Raw genomic sequence first — 16,615 nt, 5'->3', positions numbered from 1 at the left:
GGCATGGTGGTGGGCACCTGTAATCCCAGCTACTAGGGAGGCTGAGGCAGGAGAATCACTTGAACCCAGGAGGTGGAGGTTGCAGTGAACCGAGATTGTGCCATCGCACTCCAGCCTGGGCAACAAGAGTGAAACTCCATCTCACAAAACAAAACAAAACAAAACAAAAAAATTGTGTGGGGTGAATTAACCTACAGCAAGGGTATCCAATCTTCTGGCTTCCCTGGGCCACACTGGAAGAATTGTTTTGAGCCACACGTAAAATACACTAACGGTCACAATAGCTGATGAGCTTAAAAAAAAATTGCAAAAAATCTCATTCTGTTTTAAGAAATCTCATTCTGTTTTATGAATTTGTGTTGTGCTGCATTTAAAACTGTCCTGGGCTGCATGTGGCCCAGGGGCCATGGGTTGGACAAGCTTGGCCTACCGTATATCTGGTGTGAAGTAAGGTGAGAGGCACACACTGAGCCACTAGGAGATTCTAGAAGTGACTGAGATGATTCCTTTATACATTGCTGTATCTTTTTGAAAAGGTACAGTTCTTTTTTTACTTACCCTTTCTAATGTACTCTCAAAATTAGGCTTTCTGTGGAGATTTAAGATTACTTCAGAGAAGTGGCATGGCAGGAATGTTCTTGGGGGTGATTTCAGTTCATCTGTTTTCCCCTGTTGTAAAATGCGTTTTGTTTACCAGTCGTGGTGAGGTGACTGGGCGAAGCTTGGAATTCAAGGATGGGTTTGTAAACAGACCCACTGGGGAGAAAAGGCTCATGTGTAAGCCACTTCTGCTTACGTTGGCAGCAGCGTTTGTAAAACCTAATCAGCTTAGTTATCAAGGCTCTAGGTTTTTGCTTTTGTTTTGTTTTTCCTCTTGATCTTCTAGACGTACTTAGTTTATATTTTAAACAAAATGGTTTTATGTGGTTTGACATCTACCACTGTCTCCTTTTCTCTTGACCTTAATTCTTTTGTCTAGGCCATCTCCGTTTGCCCGCTAATCTGTATTAGTTTCCTAGGGCTGTTATAACAAAGTACTTAAGATTGGACGGCTTAAGACAGAAATTTATTGTTTTTACAGTTCTGCAAGCTAAAGGGCCAAAACCAAGGTTGATTGGTTCTGACTGGAGGCTCTGAGAGAATCTGTTGCCGGCTTTTTCCCTGGCTTCTGGTGGTGGCTGGAAATCCTTGCTGTCCGTTAGCTTGTAGACACTTGCCTCCAACCTCTGCCTCTGCCTTCGTCTGGCATTCTCCCCCGTGTCTGTGTGTCCACGGCACTGTCCTCTCTGGGTCTGTGTCCAAATTTCCCTTTTCTTATAAGGACACCAGTCGCTGGATTACGGTCCACCCTAATCCAGTATGACCTTATGTTATCTTGCTTGCATCTACAGAGACCCTCTTTCCAAATAAGGTTACACACTCTGAAGTTTTGGGTCAGCATGAGCTTCGGGGGAACACAATTCAACTCCTCTGGCTCCCCAAGATTCATGTCCATCCCATGTGCAACATACATCCACTCCATCCCAACATCCCTAAAAGTCAACCCATTCCAGCATCAACTCTAAGACCCTAATTCTAATCCAAATATCAACTCAAAAAGTCCCAAATCAGGCTGGGCACAGTGGGTTTTGCCTGTAATCCCAGCACTTTGAGAGGCAGAGGTGAGTGGCCATCTCTTGAGCCCAGGGTTTTGAGACCAGCCTGGGCAACATGGTGAAACCCCATCTCTAAAAAAAAAAAATACAAAAATTAGCCGGGTGTGATAGTGCATGCTTGTAATCCCAGCTACTCGGGAGGCTGAGGTGGGAGGATCCACTGAGCCTGCGAAGCCGAGGTTGCAGTGAGCTGAGAATGGTGCCTCTGCACTCCAGCCTGGGGACAGAGTGAAACTCTGTTTAAAAACAAACAAACAAACAAACAAAAAATCCCAAATCTCATTGTCTAAATTAGATATGGGTGAGATTCTGGGTACAAACCATCCCGGGCAGGATTCCTCTCCATCCATGACTGTGAAACTAGGATACAAGTCCATTGTACCTCCTGTCTCCTCCTTACTTGCCATGTCTGGCTCAAGTATCTCAATTCCTGTTGTATAAACTTTCTCAGACACCTGAGATGAACTGAATGCTAAAATGGCTTAAGGAGAGGCAGAAGGTGGAATGGAAAGAACACTGGATTGGCTCTAAAAAATCTGGGCTTTGCTCATGGTTCCACTGTGGGTCTAGGGCTGGAGTCTGCAAACTTTTCTGTAAAGGGCCAGGGAGTCAATATTTGTGGGCTATATGATCTCTGTTGGAACTACCTAGTTCTGCTGTTGTAGTGCAGAAAGCAGATATAGGCAATATCTAATAAGTAAACAAATAAGTGTGGCTCAGTTATAAACTCTACTTACAGAATTTATAGTAAGAATAGTAAGTTAAGAATACAGTTGAGAATAGTAAGAACTATTTTTGACTCATGGGCCATGCAAAAAATCCACAGTCCATGAATGGATTTAATCAATGGGCTGTACTTTGCTGACCCTGGTCCTGGGGAAGCTGTACTGTTTCTGTTTTTCTATTTTCTTATCTGTTGAATGAGACATGCTCTGTTTACTTTATAAGCCAATATGAGCAAAAGGAAGTGATTTACAAATTAAATGACCCTCGAGAAACACAAGGTTATTATTGGGGCAGGTTCAAAAATCAGAAATAGGCTCATTTTCTTTTTATTACTTGTTTAGGTCATTTTCATCAATTTATTCTCTATCATTTTCCTGTGGCTATTATTTCTAATCATTTTTTCTCAGGGCTAGTCTTGATTCCAAACATGAAACTGTAACAAAGTACCATGCTTAGGTCATAAAATGATAAAATGATTAGTGGTTCAGTCGTATTCAGTGATAGTTTAGGAGGCATGCTATATGTTATCTTCTTTACAAAGTATTGTATAACTTGAAACGATTAGTTATGGCAGGGATGAACAAAACTTTAGCTTTTATTTTCACAGTGGTGCAGTCTTCTCCTCATTTCTTATTGCTGAGTATTTCTGTATTATCTGCTGTTTTTTTCCGTTTGTTTCTGTTTCTGTTTCAGAGCTACATTTTCTTATGTATGTAGAAGAGAATTAAAAGTGGTTTTAGAGGGTTTTATTTTAATTGTTAGTGAGATTATTGCTCAGCTAGGCTGTTGAAAGTCTTTGCCTATTACTTGACAGGCCACTTATTAAAGGAAATTTATCAGAAATTTAGTTCCGCATTTGTTTTTTTTAACTAACATGTTTTTTCAATTAAGACATAGCCTTGAAGATTTTTTCTTATACCTTGCCTGCTTATTTTATGAAGAAAGAAATGATTCATATGTATTTGCTCACTCTGTTGATAAACCTTAATTTTTATGAATGTTTCTCAAGAGTGTTTTATGGGCACAATTCAAATTTATGACTTCTTGAATAAATATTACAAAGGCATTTGCTCAGTGGCAGGGTTCCTAAGTCTTGTTAGTTTATAATTCATGTTTACTTGTGATGATTTCACAGAAGCCTGAAAAGCATCATAATTTTTGCTGTTTGCAGTCTCTTGAACTTGGGAAATTCTCATTCTAGTCCTGTCCCACAGTGAAGGAAAAAAATATGAACCCCTTAAAGGTTCTGTAGTATCTGTTCACATGATGTAGATACAGAATTTCCCAAGGGCAAAGGTCAGCGCTACCTGACATCTCAAAAACGCGTTAGTTCCATATTCAGTCATCACTAGAAAAAAAGAAGGCCTACGGGCTCTTCACAGGTGACCCTAGCTCCCTTGCTGCCCTTCTGCTCTGCTTATAGGAGTGCTAAACTACACTGGGGTCATGTCATATTTGCAAGGGACTTTAATTGTAAGGGCAATCATGACAAGAACCAAAACAAATTTTTAAAAGAAGAGTTAATAGTTGATATGGTTTGGATCTGTGTCTCTGCCCAAATCTCATGTTGAATTGTAATCCCCACTGTTGGAGGTGGGGCCTGTTGGGAGGTGATTGGAACATGAGGGTGGTTTCTCATGAATGGTTTAGCACCATCCCCTTGGTGCTGTCCTCATGACAGTGAGTGAGTTCTCATGAAATCTGGTTGTTTGAAAGTGTGTGGCACCCCCTCCCTCCCCTGCCTTGTTCCTGCTCTGGCCATGTGATGTGCCTGCTCCCCCTTCACCTTCCACCATGATTGTAAGTTTCCTGAGGCCTCCCCAGAAGTCGAGCAGATGACAGCACCCTGCTTCCTGTACAGCTTCCAGAACCATGAGCCAATTAAACCTATTTTTTTTATAAATTGCCCAGTGTCAGGTATTTCTGCTTAGCAATGCAAGAATGGACAAATACAATAATGAAACAGTAAGGGGATTATTTTGCCTGCCATTCCACTCTAAGTATCTAATTTAGAAGGCAATGTTGCTAGAAGTGTGAGGACTGGATTTGTCTTCAGAAAGCATTTTGCTCTTCCATTAGAAGCTTTTGCTGCATTCAAAATTCAGTTGAGACTATGGACTTGAGCCGTCCGGTCAACCACCACTCTTGAAAGGTTGAATGTTTTTATTTGAATTGACTCACAAGGCCTCTGCTAATTTTGTTTGAAATTTTTGCAGGTCCCACATTTGGGTAAGGGGATGCCTTTATCACTCAGTCCCTTGAAGTTCCTCTTCTTCCTACTGCTGGGTTTATCAGGCACTAGAACATCCCAAACAATGATTCTCAGTCTTGGCTGCACATTGGAATCACCTGTGGGGCTGTTAGGCCAAGGCCAAGAGTATCATCCCCACAGACTCAAGAGATCATGCTCTGGAAGGCAGCCTGAGCATGTGGATTGAGTTGTAGGTCCCTCCCAGGTGATTCTGATTGAGCAGCCAGGGTCGAGAACCACTGATAAATATGTGTCTTGACATAATTTGAAGGAGTTCAATTTGGATTCTGCTTTCCTGTTAACCTTTCCACAGCAGGGAGGGAGATTTCTGGCAGTCTTTTCCATGGAATGACCTAATTAATCTCCACCCAAAAGCAAATGCTGTTTGTTTCCTTTGAGTCTTTCAGGGACAGAGCACAGCATCATGCCCAGAGCTCCAGCTCTGAGATGTGGACGGGGGCAGAGGAAGAAGCTGCACCTCATTCTCTCAAAATCACATCAGTGGCGCCTTCTCGCCTTCCTTCTCCTACTGTTGCTACCTAGAAAGCGTAATTTCCTTTTGATGGATAAGGCAATCAGAGATGCAGATTGTGTTAATAACAGGTTGAAGGTGTAGGTTTTGTTTATAATAAAAATACCGTATGGGCCACGTCTGTAATCCCAGCACTTTGGGGGCTGAGGCAGGCAGATTGCCTGAGGTCAGAAGTTCAAGACCAGCCTGGCCAACATGGTGAAACCCTGTCTCTACTAAAAAACATAAAAATTAGCCAGGCACGGTGGCACATGCCTGTAGTCCCAGCTAGTCTGCAGGCTGAGGCAGGAGGATCGCTTGAACCCTGGAGACGGTGGTTGCAGTGAGCCGAGATCGCGCCATTGCACCCCAGCCTGGGTGACAGAGCGAGACTCCATCTCAAAAATGTATATATACCATATGATTTTGCTTGTGAGTAAATAAAGACATTAGGAAATTAAATAGTTTGTATTTTTACTAATCATTAATACATATTTTGATTTACTGAGATAATTCATCAAGTAAAAAACATAAGCATCAAATATCTAACTTCACATTTAAGCAATCAAGTGTGGTATTTTGGGGGTGGGATCATGGGAGAGTATATTTCTAACACCAGAAAGCCCTTCGATAAAATCTCACATGTATGCATAAATAATTCTTCCAGATTTACTTTCCATTCTCAGAAAGTGGAAGGCTGAATTTCCAGGAGAATTTCAGGAGAATTTCTTAAAGACGCATGTGAGGAAATCAGGCAAAGTTCAGTGAAAATGGTCAATTTCTGTCACTTTTTTATTGGAGAGTTTCTCGGGGCTGGGAGTATTTTAAGAGGCTTTTATGTTCTACTTTTTAAAACACCTGTTTAAATATATTTTTCCATCCCACTTCCTCATCCAATTTGAAAAATTCAGATTCTGCCTGAACCTTTGGGAACACAGAGGCCGATGTTCCAACTTTGGCCGTAGCCCAGGGTTTGCTGGTTCTCTGGCGAATCTTAAACTCAGGCCGTGCTTCCCACGTCCTGGTGGGTATTAAAAATCACATGGTCCATTTTTCTTCTTACCATGTACTCCGTTGAGCTCTACCTGTTGTCACACCACCACCAACAAACAACAAATTCTCCACCAAAACTCTAGGCAGGAGCTTCTCCATTTATCCCAACAGTTTTCTGATTAATCAATGCTTGCTTTAGTGTGAAAACTGCTGTAATCAGAGCTTGAAATATAAGAGTGTGGAAAATGGGAAAGAATAAGATGGAAAGAAACTGAATTTTCTTCTTGATTGCCATCACAGTTAAACCACCCACTCCCCTTTAAGCCTGAACTGGGATAGGAGGAATTTTGGGAGCCAGTGATGAGTAATAACATTGATTTGACCATTGAAATGTTAATAAATTCTTCCCCTACCTCAAAACTGAGTATGAACCTACCACATCCAAAGAAATGCTTTTAAAACCTAATGAAAAAGGGAGATCCTGCAAAGTTACAAACAATCCGGAAACTAGTGAGGCCATCATTCTATTTGAACACTTATGCATCCATCCAACACATGTGAAATATTTTTCTGAGTCTTTTAAATTGCAAGCACAGGAGGCTGAGGCAGGAGAATCGCTTGAACCCAGGAGGTGGAGGTTGCAGTAAGCCAAGATGGCACCATTGCACTCCAGTCTAGGCAACAGAGCAAGACTCCATCTCAAATGAATAAATGAATGAATGAATGAATGAATGAATAAAAATAGCATTCAACTTTATATTGCTCTCCTAAAATATAAAGGGGAACATGTGAAACACTGTCATAATTCACACCTTTTGTGAATGTTAGAATCATTATCAGTGATGCTAGGAACATGCTCATAGATCCAAAATTCTTCAGAATGTGCTTTCCCAGAGCAGAACTGTGCCCCAGTTCTTTGGCGGTAAAAAGGCGACAGAGGTGTGTCTGTGCTGTTCTCCTTTCAGAAGTGCCTTTTCTGAACATCCAGTTACTTCACTGATCAATGAATGCTTCAAACATGTACCAAGAGGTAAATTCCCCTCCTGGGGTTGTTTCGGAGTCCTGCCAAGGGATTCGGGTGTTCATCTGGTATTGGTGAATTTAGGGGCAGATTTGCTTATTAACTGGTTAATAAGCTCTGCAACAGTATCCTAAGCAAAATATTCTAGAAAGCATCCCCTCTGTATTAAAAGTTTAAAAAAAAATTAAATTTGAGGGGTAAAAATGCAGTTTTATTGCATGGCTATGTCGCATAGTGGTGAAGTCTGGGCTTTCATTTTTTTATTTTTATTTTTTTGAGATGGAATCTCACTCTGTTGCCCAGGCTGAAGCATAGTGGCACCATCTCAGCTCACTAGAACCTCCACCTCCGGGTTCAAGTGATTCTCCTGCCTCAGTCTCCCAAGTAGCTGGGATTACAGGCACCCACCACCACGCCCGGCTAATTTTTGTATTTTTAGTAGAGATGGGGTTTCGCCATGTTGGCCAGGCTGATCTGGAACTCTTGATCTCGGGTGATTCACCCGCCTCGGCCTCCCAAAGTGCTGGGATTACAGGCGTGAGTTACCACGCCTGGTCTGGGCTTTTAGTGTGACCATCACCAAGTAGTCTACATTGTACCCATTAAGTAATTTCTCCTCCCTCACCACCTCCCACCCTTCCTAGTCTCCAGTGTCTATTCTTTCATACTCTGTGTCCATGTATACACATTATTTAGCTCCCACTTATAAGTGAGAACACGAATTATTTAACTTTGTTTAAAAGCTTTTTTAAAAAAAAGTTGGTGGTAGGGAAGGGGACATGTGTTTCAAACAAAATACATGAACTAATCTGATAGAAACAAATTGTTAAAAGGTTTTTGGCTTTGGTTTTGTTTTAATTTTTTTTTTTCTTTTTTTGAGACAGAGTCGTGCTGTGTCACTCAGGCTGGAGTGCAGTGGCGCAATCTCAGCTCACTGCAACCTCCGCCTCCCAGGTTCAAGTGATTCTACTTACTGCCTCAGCCTCCCGAATAGCTGAGAATACAGGTGCCCGCCACCACACCCAGCTAATTTTTGTATTTTTAGTAGAGATAAGGTTTCACCATGTTGGCCAGGCTGCTTTCAAACTTCTGACCTCAGGTGATCCACCCCCTTGGCCTCCCAAAGTTTTGAGATTACAGGTGTGAGCCACCTCGCCCGGCCTCTGTTTTTGTTTTATCAGTAAACCTGCCTTTAGAGTAAAAAGCATATTCATTAGAAGCTAAGACAGTTTGCTTTTTTAACTGATGCTTCTTTTTAGCAGCTACAGTGTTTTCAGGGAGCTTTGTGACATTGTATCTTAACCTTGATTTCTGACACCAAAACACTGTCGGGTTTAATTTAAGATGAGCTAAAACTGATGTAAAATACCTTTCACATTTAACTTTGTATTTTCCCTAAATCAAATTTTAAAATAATGGCACTTTTTTTTTTTAAATGATACTTTCTATCTATCTGTAATTAGAAGTAAAGATATGAGCTGGTTTATGTAACTTGGCCATTTATATGACCTGGTTAGGAAGTTATTTGCCTCTGTGTGTGGGTATACAATTCATTAAGGATAAGAAGATGACTGACATTTCTAAATTTTCTTTTAAGAAAACACCACTAGTGTTCTAGTCATTTGCATAGTTAAGTTGTGGTTAATTGTAAAAAGGTTGAAGATGACAGGAATAACTCTACGTGTATTTTGAGTGCCTCTAAGTTACCTGCCTTCCTTTTATCCTGAAGGCAGTAGAAGTGGTTGAAAGATGGCATGTGGGAGACCATTATGATTGAGTAGTGGTAGCCCCCAGTTCTCCCCAAGGCTCTGTACTGGTAGTAGGGAAAGTGACATGTGTTTCAAACAGAATGCATGCACTAATCCGATAGAAACAGATTGTTAAAAGGTTTTTGGCTTTGGTTTTGTTTTATTTATTTTTTTCTTTTTTTGAGACAGTCTTGCTGTGTCACCCAGGCTGGAGTGCAGTGGCACAATCTCAGCTCACTGCAACCTCCGCCTCCCAGGTTCAAGTGATTCTACTACCTCAGCCTCCCGAATGCTGGGAATACAGGCACCCGCCACCACACCCAGCTAATTTTTGTATTTTTAGTAGAGATAGGGTTTCACCATGTTGGCCAGGCTGCTCTCAAACTTCTGACCTCAGGTGATCCACCCGCCTTGGCGTCCCAAAGTTTTGAGATTACAGGTGTGAGCCACCTCGCTGTATCCCAGTGGGTGTGATCCCGCCCACTGTATCTCTGCTTTGTGTTGATCTAGAATGTCTTCCCAGGTAGGTTATGTAGAGATTTGCCTTTGCTTTTGGGTTTTATCACCAGGATGGTCATTATTTGGAGTCCATGATGACTGGAGCCCTCCACAATGTTAGTAATTACTCCAAATGAGGAAGTCTTCCTTCTGAAGGCCAGGTTAGCTCTTGGTGTGCTAGAAGGGGACAACAGCCGGCCTGAAGTGAAATTCCTGCCCTGTCATTTTTATCCTCAACAGTTTTGGGCAGCTCCCCAAAAGTCTCCGTGTTTTTATTCCCTTCCTCCATGGAAGGCTATGTTGGCTCCTGGTGACATTACAAAATTTAAATGTGTGAGTAACCTACCTTTAGAAGCAAAAAATCACATTCTGCTGTGTCCTGAACAGGCTACCTTTTTCACCAAAGCTTCTTTGATTGGGCTTCCTAGTTAATAAGACACGGCATTAAGTACAATGTTATGTATAATATGTCAATACAAGCTGTTTTACTTCATATAATACAAGAGTTCTTTTCAGACATATTTAAAAAGTACGAGGATATGGCCAGGCATGGTGGCTCACACTTGTAATCCTAATGCTTTGGGAGGCTGAGGCAGGTGGATTGCTTGAGCCCAAGAGTTCAAGACCAGCCTGGGCAACATGGCAATACCCTGTTTCTACAAAAAATACAAAAATTATCCGAGTGTGATATGCATCTGTAGTCCCAGCTACTCAAGAGGCTGAGGTGGGAGAATCACCTGAGCCTGGGGAGGTCGCGGCTGCAGTGAACCGTGATTACACCACTGCACTCTGGCCTGGGTGACAGAGTGATACCCTGTCTCAAAAAAAAAAGTACCAGGATAAGCACTAGAAGTACACATACACAGACTTGCAGTGAAGAACCTGTGTTGTCCAATGTGTGTGGCTTACAGGTGCATCCTCACTGTCTTCCTGTTGATGATACCTCTTTTTTGGCTCTTTATACCTATTTCTGAAATAATGAATTAATGGGTGGCCCCTTGCTCCCTATTTTTGAATGAATGAATGAATGAATGAGTGGCCCCTGCCTGTGGACCTGGGCATCCACATCTGCACTCCTACCCCGCTCCACACCACAAGAACAAGCACCTATGGATAGGAAAGTACTCACAGAGAGCTCAGGTCAGAAGGGCAGGAAGATGAAGAATTCCCATGATATTTTTCAGGTTGCTTGATTTCTGTTAAATTTGGCGATGAGAGGGTTAAAGGATTGGGGGGAAATGTTCCCTAACCAACGTGCCATTTCTGTGATTCCTCTACTTTCTCACTAGCAGAGAAAGGTCCAAACTGCACCAGGCACTTGGCTGTCTCTGGCTGTTCACACGTCTGAGTCCACCCAACAGTGGGCTCTGTGTTAAGGGAAATCAAGAGCCTATTCTTTTCAACCATGATCCTCACTTTGCCATCTTTAAGAGACAGGTTGTCATTAATGTCGTGAGAATGGTTTGTTTTTATTTTCTATATTTGGGCAGAGATTACTCTTGTCACTGTCCACAAAAGTGTAACTTGATGTCCTTCCTAACCCCCATGCCAGGTCAAGACCTGTGTTACTTCCCCCTGCCCCCCTACCATTCCCCACCCCCAATGGGGTCTCACTTTGTCACCCAGGCTGGAGTGCAGTGGTGCCATCTCAGCTAACTGCGACCTCCGCCTCCTAGATTCAAGTGATTCTGTCACCTCAGCTTCCGGAGTAGCCAGGACTACAGGCGCACACCACCACACCCGGCTAATTTTTGTATTTTTAGTAGAGACAGGTTTCACCATGTTGGCCAGGCTGGTCTCGAACTCCTGGCCTCAAGTGATCGGCTGCCTTGGCCTCCCAAAGTGCTGGGATTACAGGCGTGATTCACCGTACCCGGCTGACCTGTGTTACTTGGATTATGAACACCCATCTATGACAGTTTTGCTTCCCTGCCTCCTAGTGGGTGGTATCTCTGCCACTAAAGGTGGATGTGAATGGTGAATGGCTGATAATGCTAAATAATAATTTTCACCTAGGAAACTTAGACAAGGAGACCTAACCCATAGCAATAGCAGACGTTTGACAAATATATGTTATACGAATGTAATGAATAGCGCAAGCTAAGAGTGCTTTCTAAAGATTGGGCCCAAGACGAGATAAAATGGGCAACTAGTCTGGTATTACAGAGCTTCAAGGATTTAATGGTCCATTGCCTTGAAGAGGAGATCCTTGAGTAAAGGTTTCCTGGAGACCTCTAAGTCTTCAGTGACTCTCTCTGCTTGCAGGTCATGTACCACCTGCCCCTGTCAGTGCCCATCTCTCCCCATAGTGTGAAACTCTGTTACATGTCTGTGTCTTCTAGCTTTTTTTTTTTTTTTTTTTTTTTGGTACAAGGTCTTGCTGTATTGCCCAGGTTGAGTGCCGTGGCATGATCATGGCTCACTGCAGCCTCAACCTCCCAGGCTTAAGCCGTCCTCCCACTTCAGCCTCCTAACTGGGACTGCAGGTGCAAACAACCATGCCTGGCTAATTTTTTATTTTTTTTGCAAAGATGGGGTCTCACTATGTTTCCCAGGCTGGTCTTGAACTCCTAGACACAAGTGATCCTCCTACCTTGGCCTTTCAAAGTATTGGGATTACTGACGTGAACCACGGAAACTGGCACCAGCTCACTCTTGAATTCCTCAAGAGCAATGCTTTATTCATGTCCATTTCCTCCAGCTCTCAGACAAAGGCAATGTATAAACAAACAAACAAATACCTTTTGAATTCCAGATGAACACCATTAGAAATCTCAACTTATTACATCATAGTTTTGGCATTTTAAGGGCGAGGAACCCAATAGCAGATCAACAGGCTCTCTTTTATTATTTTTGCAAGCATTGTGGTTTTGGGCAGCAGCATCTACCTGGCTCTGCCATATGCTCATTCAGCTTCAACCACAGTGACCTCCTTTCTTTTGGTCCCTGTATTCACAATGCTCCTTCAAGCCCAGGACTTTTCCACATGCTCCTCTCTCTACTTCGTTTTTCTCTTTGCCCGCCCAAGTCTTTCTTGTCCTCCACTAGAATGGAAAATGCATGAAGGCCAAGGTCTATGCCTACTTTTCCCCACCTTTGTAGCACAGTGCCTGACATGGGTGCAGGCCAGTTTGCCAAAAGCCTACCTACTGAAGAACCCATTCCTGGGGCAAAGGAGTATGATTTTTTTATGAGCCCATGCCGGTGACCTTAAGGCCACATTCTGGCTTTTCTTGAACCTTTCGCAGTGTCTAGCCTCATTTCCTCTCCCTATTGGATTGTGGTTTCCTGCTTCTCCCAGGCCTCACTGTCATCTCATGTTCTCCATCTCCCGGAACGACCTGAAACTGATTTCCTTTGCACTCATAAATAGCTAACTTCATGTATTGGTCTTAAATAAGATATCTGATAATCACAGAAGACTTTCTTTGACACCTTTTTCCGCCCACCCTCCCTTGGGTTAGATACTCTTTCCAGTGTACCTGTAATGCCCAGCATCCTTCATATTACATTATAATTCTTAATTTATGCATCTCTTCCACTTCAGACCAAGTGGAATCATGTCGGGTTCACCTCTGCATCCCTTTGGGCTAAATAAACGTGAAGTCAATGACATTAAAACCCTGTGTGAAGACAATATTATCAACTCAAATGTATCCATAGTATCCGCAACCTCAGAGGACATGCTCAGCTGTTCTCCCATGGGATAGATTTTTGCCTCCTTGACTTTGGGTCTGTGGTATTGGGCAAAAAGCAACAGGGGTCCACATGGCCATATTTGTCTTTTTCCAAAGAAATATTTGGCCATTAGAAATACTGCTTCTGAGTTGCAAGATAACCAAAAAGCCTTGCATGGGGCCCTAAATCTAGTTTGGGAAGCTTGGGATTGGCCATGCTTAGCCCTTGGGATGTGTTTGTCGAGCTGCAAATGTACCCTTCCAGGGAAAGTTAAGTTTGACGATGACTTCTCAAGCAGAGTCACCAGACAGCTGTTTTAGAATCCCTGAGAGCCAAAAAAAAAAAAAAAAAAAACAGCGCTGAAGGGAACAATGGTTTGCTTATGAACTAGGAGAGATATTCAATAGATAATACCCTTTTCATCAACCAAGTTTTAAAGAAATTGAGGATAAGACCAAAAAGCAAAGCATAAGGTGACCAAAATGTATTGTGGTTAATGCTAAAGTATAGAGAGCATGGCTCATAACTGGATTGAGGACTTTCCAGTCCTGAACCCAGAATGTGGTAGACTTAGCTATAAGGCCGCCATGTGTTCGGGAAGACTCAGGCCTCACCCAGCAGGGCAGTCCTCTAATGACATGGAAGAGTGGTATGAAAGAGAGGAAGGGGCAGAGGCCAGGACTGTCATGCAACTGCTGTGCCTCCTCACGGAATTATTGAGTGTGTCCGCTGTGTCATAGACCCATCACAGTTGTCTCTTCCAGTACTTCGTGAGCTCCCTAAGGGCAGGGACTGTGTATACTCCTGGGCACTAAAATGAGTGTGAATCCATGCCAGGCACTCTATGCCAGTCTTTATTGGAAATATATCATTTTATCTTTAATGTAGGTACTATTACTTGCCCCGACTTTAGAGATACAGGCACTAAGGTTTGTGGAGGTAAATAACTTTCCCAAGATCATGCAAGTAGCACATGTCAGAGTGGGAAACTGAGCCCAGGAGGCCTGATGTCCCAGGCAGAGCTACTAATTATTATTCTGTATGCCTCTTGATGGGTGATTCAAGGCCTTGTAGAGTGTTAGGGTATCATTTAATGATCCGATTATGAAAGTACTAAATGAGGAGATTGGGGGATTCTCTGTCTTGAATTCTCTACTCCTGGCCTTTCATAAATTCCTTTCTCCCTGGCTAGGATCTAGCTGGCCTACACAACTGTCAGTATAATCTCTATCAATATTTACACAAGGGGTCATGCCATCAAAGAAACCAGAGATATATCAGGATTGGTGCTTTCACTGGATGAAGTTTGAGGATTGAAGAACCTTCTGTTGACTGGATTTGAAATAGTTGCATAGAAAATATTTTTTTTATTTTCCTTGAAGAGAAGTAAGCCAGAGATTATTTCACATTTATTTTGCTAATTGAAACAATCAAAGCATGACAGTGACCTTCAAACCAGTGCCAGTAAAAATCAAATAAAACCTGGATAGTATATTCTGAGAGTGGTCTAAATGGGATGCCTTTTAGCAGAGATTTGTTCAAATGCTTAAATTTTTAAAAACAATGAGGTAAAGCTATGTTTATTGATATAAAAAGATTATCAATATATAACAGGCATGAGAGAAGTGAGGTATAGAAAGAAGTTTGTGTGTTTATGAATATCCCTTTGTGTGTATGAGATACCTTTGATAAAGAATACATAAATAGTTACAGATATGTTACTTTTTCAAGAAATAAGAAACTGTAAAAATGATTACGTTTGAATGGAGTGGGAAAAGATAATTTCCCTGTTAATTTTTCTGTTATATTCAATTTACTTTTAAAAATGTGGATAGAGATTATCTCTACAGAATAAGATTATCTCTGCAGAGATAAGTCATCTTAGTTTTCTCCTTTTTACTTCTCTTTATTAAAAAATAAACATTAAAAAACCCAAATGCTACATTTTAATTAAAAATAAATATTAGCAGTTTAAAATTAACATATGAGTAGTAACTCTGAGAAGAGTGACTAAAACTCCTCTAGTCCCTTTAACACTGACTTCAAATCCACATGAAGTTATCCTGGGGCTGTGGAGTGTATAATTTATGTTATTACAGATTTTTGTTTAAAAAATGCTATGTTTGTGTTCTGGAAATATTTTTGTGTACATGCCTGTGCTTCTGGGTCTGGATTTGTGTGGTTGGAAAGAAACACTGGGCAAAGTGAGAGGGACAGTGGGGTCCCAGCAGACAGTGGGGGCTCTGTCACCTTGAGCCATTTCCTTCTTGGAGAGAAACCTTGAGGGAGGCTCCAGGGTAGGGCCAGGAGGCAGCCAATATGGAGCCCACGCCAGCACAGGCATGAGGTTATTCATTCATCAAACAGTTGTCAAGGGTCTACCTTGTGCCTTTGGGGAGTATCTGTAACATTCTGTGCCAAATTAGAGGCCTTCTGGTTGACCAGACCCTTAAAACACAAGTTCCAAGTTCATTTTGATTGCTTCTCCAGGGCTCCATGTGAATTGCATCAGTCACATCAGCAGCTCACTGAGGCCACAGGAATAGGCTGTTTTGTTGACAGAGGCAGACATGGAGATGGGGATAGACGTGGAGGAGGAGGGAGCAGGCCCAGAAGACAGGCCTCTGATGAATGAGGACTCTGAGGGCGTGTGGTCTGTGCCCACTTGGGATTCTGCCTGGATTATGTTACAGATTTCAACTCTTTTCACCTGCAAGCTGTTCAGACTCCCAGATTTGCTCATGAGTTTGGTTTCATTCAGATAGGAAAAACACAAGAGGAAGAAGGGGGATGCGTACATTGTCTCTCCCATCTCTGCAGGACACACACGTGTGTTACGCTTCCCATTCTCCAACTCAGTGAGGAATAGGCCTCATCCCCAGAGCCTTGAAATTGCAGGAAGCTGAAGAATGGGGCCCATAGGGAGCAGAGCTGTCCTGTTTTCTGTGCAGCTTTAAGAACCCTTTGACGGACACTCTTGGAGTCTAACAGCAAGGTCTGTCCCAGGGAGCAAAGTGGGAATTGAAATTGTACCTTTGTGGCTAATTAGCTGTGTGACCCAGAGGAACTTGACCAGGTGATCTTTAGTTTCTGAACTAGAGGGCGGATGGAGAAGCTGTCTTAGAATTGGAGAATAATAAAATGAGGATATTCTGGGATTTCATAAGATGATGGTCACTTTGGGAAGGTTCTCTTAACCTCTACTCCCCTCTGTATTTAAAAAAATAACTTTTTTTTTTTTTTTTTTGCAATGAGAAAATGCATGGTGTCCTATAATCCAGGAGCTTGAAATCCAACTCTAACTGGGCAACTCTAATATGGAGAGAAACTGGTGCCTCCCTCACCCAGCTAGTTCTGAGAGCATCTCTCACTTATCAAATCATCTTAGACTCATAAATGTCTCCAGGCAATCGGCCTCTTCCCTCCTCTCCCCTTTCTCTGCATGGAAACTTTCCAGCCTAACTCCCTACACATCTGCTCTGGGAGCTGCCTCCTAATTATATCCTAGGGGCCTGATATAAAAAGGGCCAAAGG

General features: G+C 42.4%; 1 protein-coding gene and 1 long non-coding RNA gene across 2 annotated transcripts in view; one reads left to right on the top strand and one right to left on the bottom strand.

The window, feature by feature from the left end:
- The window catches only part of GNA14 (G protein subunit alpha 14), a 216,167-nt gene that overhangs the window by 118,084 nt on the left and 81,468 nt on the right, over positions 1-16,615 (top strand). The gene's annotated exons all lie outside the window — the stretch shown is intronic.
- LOC135967585 (uncharacterized) overlaps positions 1,051-16,615 on the bottom strand; it is a 72,557-nt gene continuing 56,992 nt past the window's right edge. Inside the window, exons 3-5 of the long non-coding RNA XR_010581745.1 lie at positions 10,266-10,367; positions 9,750-9,827; positions 1,051-1,313 (exon numbers count right to left, since the gene is read on the bottom strand). This is a non-coding gene — a long non-coding RNA (uncharacterized lncRNA). The remainder of the gene's footprint in view (positions 1,314-9,749; positions 9,828-10,265; positions 10,368-16,615) is intronic.

This window comes from Macaca fascicularis, chromosome 15 (assembly GCF_037993035.2).
Source record: "Macaca fascicularis isolate 582-1 chromosome 15, T2T-MFA8v1.1".
NCBI lineage: Eukaryota > Metazoa > Chordata > Mammalia > Primates > Cercopithecidae > Macaca > Macaca fascicularis.
Note: the sequence above shows the minus strand (reverse complement) of the source record. Positions and strands in the feature narration are given on the sequence as shown.